The following is a 5243-nucleotide window of genomic DNA, read 5'->3' as shown; positions in this document are numbered from 1 at the left end:
CGACAGACGAAACGGCGGCAGGACCGAGATGTAGACAACAAAACCACGCTCTTACATATGGATACGTAAAGTTCGAACAACGCGAATTCAAATCTAAATATGATAACTGGAAAACTATGATATAGAAAGGATATAAAATATATAGTTGGAAATATACATGAATTTAAGGTTAGGCATGATCAATTGGAGAGTTGGATACGAGACTTGACAAGCGTTGATCCTTTCCTATATACTTAAGTTAGGTACAATCGGGTAAATACATACGCACATACGACTACAGTGTTCCGGTGAGGTGAGATGCGATGAGTGAAGTTGTGTGATGATGCTGAGGTCTTTGTGGCTGGTGCCAACGGAGGTGACTGTGAAGTCCAATTCATGATCCACATATCCTTCCAGATGTGGATCAGGAGGATAAACTCTGTTTTTGAGCTGATGTCTTTTTGCCCACCCAACCAAGCGAGCATACTGAAGATGGTCGACCCCGTATAAGGTTAGGGTAGGGTTAGGTTCCGCAAATTCCCTAAGTCCGCAAATTATGAATGCACGAATACAGAATGGATGGTTTCCAGAGCAGTTGGTGTGATGTTACACCTCTTGAGTGTTTTTTTTTTTTTTTTTTTTTTTTTTTTTTTAGCTGATCTTTGTAGCGTTTTTTTCTTACACCCCCCCCCCCTGCGTTGCGACGTGCATTAGGTAGTTGCCTGGATAGAATTTGTCGGGGTAGACGGTTCTCAGCCATGCGGATGACGTGAGCTACCCATTGCAGCTGTCGCTTTGCTAGCGATGCTTCAATGCTTGATATTTGTGCACGTTGCGTTGCGAGTCGTTACTCCAACTCATGGGCGGGGAGTTAGGTTTGTGTGCGCGTGTAAGGTCACAGTATTACCCATAGATCGGTCATATATGAGCTCTGAGCTCTCTTCAGGGAGGGTAATAGCTGTCGATCACGAGTCCAACACGTAATCCAAGACCATGGCGAATCACACACAAAAATATATGCATACACACAAACATACATACATACATGCATGCTTACGCACACACGCACATATATATGCATACATACAAACACATACATACATGCATGCTTACGCACACACACGCACATATATATACATGCATACAAACATACATACGTACATACATATATGCATGCTTACGCACACACACACGCACATATATATGCATACATATAAACATACATACATACATGCATGCTTACGCACACACACGCACATATATATGCATACATACATACATGCATGCTTACGCACACACACACGCACATATATATGCATACAAGCATACACACGAGTACGTGAGGAGGTATAGTCCAAGTTAAAACCAAGTGTGAATTTGTAACCAGGTATGGTAGCTAGATAGTAAAAGACGGGGCCTCACGAGCATTGCTCCTTTCCTGTATACTACAATTAGGTAAATACCATTGCAGAAGAAATCACTTCCAAGTATATATACTTGTCTCTTTTTTGTACTTGTACCTTGAAAATGTCTGAATAAACGAAAGCGCTCGTTCTCCTTTCTGTTATTTTCCTAGTGGTTTGTCAGCACACAAATGCCAATATGTAAACCATCGCGCGGGCGCGCACTAATGATTAGCGGTCATGTAACTTTTCTCAAAGTTTTTCTTCTAAAAAATACACGTGCATACGCACGCATACACACACACAGACAGTTATAGTAGAGATTTGAAAAAGAACAGCTTTCCCCACAGAGTAATAGACATTTGTAACAAGTTAGATGAGAAAGTGATGTGTGCAAAAACTCTTCACGAATTTAAAAACAGTCTAGATAAAATTAGATATGAAGACGGGACGCCACGAGCAGAGCTCCCCTTCCCGTAAAATACAACTAGGTAAATACACACACACACACACACACACACACACACACACATAGCATTACCCATAGATCGGACCTACGAGCTCTGAGCTCTCTTCCAGGAGGGAAATAGCTGTCGATCACGAGTCCAACACGTGATCCAAAGACCAAGTGAATGAATGAATACACACACACACACACACACACACTAGTTAATGACTAGTAATCGTATACCTATTCTCTGCAGACATTTTTTTTCTATTTTCTTCCTATTTTTTAATTTACTATTTTCTGTTTATCTCTAAATTTACATTATTTCCTTTACAAATCAAAATTTTTGTCATGGTCATTACAGGATCACAAGAGTATTCGAGGGACAAAAGTCTTCTGAGACCTCTCGGGCAACTTCCATGTAAATCATCTTCCAAGATGGCGAGCCGTTTAATCAAGTTAATGATAAGGTAAGTTGGAGAAGATTTGAATATAACTTTAGATTGAATTCTAGATAACTTGATCTAACTGACCAGATTCGTCAGAACACGTTAAAGATGGACAGACGTAAGCTTGATGGCCAAGATGACAAAGAAGAAATTAATTTTGTAACACAAGAATACTTCCCATATCCGAACCAATTGACACACACACACACACACACACACACACACACACACACACACACACACACACACACACACACACACACACACACACACACACATACACACGGGACACCACGAGCATAGCTCCCCTTCCCGTATAATACAACTAGGTAGGTAAATACACACACACGCACATACACGTACACACACACTCACACGGGTCATCACTAGCATAGCTCCCCTTCCCGTATAATACAACTAGGTAGGTAAACACACACACACACACACACACACACACACACACACACACACACACACACACACACACACACACACACACACACACACACACACACACACACACACACACACCGGCTTGCTGGTGTAGTGGTGCCGCGCTCGACCGCTGAATCAGCGGTCTGAGGTCGAGTCTCCACCCAGAGCTGAAAAACATCACAACACTACTACAAGCCGGTACCCAGCTCTGGTGGGCAAGGAGTTGGTGTATGTGTGTGTTTACCTAACTAGTAGTATTATACGGGAAGAGGAGCTATGCTCGTGGTGTCCCGTGTGTGTGTGTGTATTCACTTGGTCTTTGGATCACGTGTTGGACTCGTGATCGACAGCTATTTCCCTCCTGGAAGAGAGCTCAGAGCTCGTAGGTCCGATCTATGGGTAATGCTATGACCTTGCACACACACACACACCCAACTCCCCGCCCACGAGAGTCAGAGTAACGACCCGAAGCGCAGCGGTACCGAAATAATTTCGGCCCTGGGCAGGATTCGAACCAAGAACTACGGGCCACTATAGTGGCAGTTCAGCGCTCTACCAACTGCGCCACCGAGTCGTGTGTGTGTGTGTGTGTGTGTGTGTGTGTGTGTCAATTAGTTCGGATATGGGAAGTATTCTTGTGCTCGTAGGGTCCCGTCTCCTATCCAATTTGTCATACCTAGCCTCAAATTGTGTATGTGTAAGGTCTCACCATTACCCATAGATCGGGCGATATATGAGTTATCATCCGGGAGGGTAATAGCTGTCGATCACGAGTCCAGCACGTGATCCAAGACCATGGCTGATCACATGCTTCGTGTGTGTGTGTGTGTGTGTAAGGTCACATCATTACCCATACATAGATCGGTCCATATAACTCGAAGCTCTCACCCGAAGGACGATTGCTGTCGATCACGATCCCAACACGTGATCGAGAACCATGGCGAATCACGTGCTTAAGGGAGGAGTAGCGTGTTGAAATGCGATTTACGTGAGACACTCTTGGGCGTTCCGTATCACCTCCGCCATTGACGTGTTGGTTTTTGATGTGTCGACACCCTCGATGACAACGATGTGTGTGTGTGTTTGTGTGTACGCAAGGTCCATATGGACCTTGTGTGTACGTTAGCGCTCGCACGCTCGGTCGTGTAGACCGTAAATAATTATCCATAAAATTTACTGAGCAAAGTAAAATTTTCCATATATTTTTCTGTAAATATAGTGAAACAAGTTTTTTTTTTTTTTTTTTTATACAAAATACAGTTTGATGTCATGTCACTTGTGATCGTTTTTAGAGGAGGAACAGCCTGCGATACAATGTCGACATCATCCCACGGAGACCCACACTCCCTATATCTTCGAAACACAATATAAGGAATGTTGTGCGTGTCAACATTATACCCCCCTCCCCTCCCTTCCCTCCCCGATCTAATCTTACCACAAACAGACACGCCCGTTAACCACAGCAGTTCCCTAACTACTGATAATATTTGTAAATATTGTGAATTTGACGACAATTATCGATGTCAATCATGCAATGGACGTTGAGTTGGGAAGAGAAAGGTTTGAAGGTGGCGAATATCTTAATTAGCTAAGATTGCGGATGAATTTATTCATATTTCAGAAGAAGTAGAAGACTTGTAAGATATGCTGAGTGACCTGAATAAGGGAAATCTCAAAGTAGGGTTAAAGATGAATAAAAATAAAACCAAAGTAATGTTCAACACGAAAGCTCAAAGCAAAGAGGTTATACTTGAAGGTGAGAATCTTGAGGAAGTTGAAGAGTATAGTTATTTAGACCAGATGGTGAAATTGACTAAATATCATGATAATTAAATAAATAGGCGTATCATAATTACTTTGAAAATGTTTGTTAAATATAAGATCATGAGAGGCTCTGTATTTTTATGTTTGAAACGCTAAGTTTACTATCAATGCGTACCATTATATACGGATGAGAATTCGGAAACTGACGAAGGCGATGGAGTCAAAGCTAAGGAGTGCACAGAGAAGAATGGAGAGATCAATGATGAGAATAACGTGGAAAGACAGAAAGAGAGCAAGTTGGGTGAGATAGCAGACTGAAGTGAAAAATATTGAGGAGACGGTAAAAGAGAGGAAGTGGAACTGGGAAGGTTAGTTGAGGCAGTAAATTTAGCTGTAGAGGTTAATATTGTACCAGAATTTACAAAGGAAGAAATAGCGTTTACTCTGAAAAGTAGGAAAAGCATCTGTCTGGGGTAGAAAATATATCGAGAGACCTTCTGAACGACGCAGGGAAAGAAGCTCACTGTAGATTAACTCAGTTATACGTCAAGTGTTTACGTTAAGTAAGCGTTCCTGAATCATGGTGCAATGCTGTAGTGATTTTACTTCATGAAAAAGAAGGTCAGAACGACTTCAGTAACTACCGACCGATTAGCTTGTTATCAAATGTATATAAAGTATTTACTAATATCCTTACAAATCGACTAAATAAATTTTAGATGGAACCAACCAAAAGGACGGGCAGGCTTGAAGCGGATATTCGAC

This window comes from Oratosquilla oratoria, chromosome 5, assembly GCF_046742065.1.
Source record: "Oratosquilla oratoria isolate Oo_2021 chromosome 5, ASM4674206v1, whole genome shotgun sequence".
Classification (NCBI taxonomy): Eukaryota; Metazoa; Arthropoda; class Malacostraca; order Stomatopoda; family Squillidae; genus Oratosquilla; species Oratosquilla oratoria.
This window is presented reverse-complemented; position numbering follows the sequence as displayed.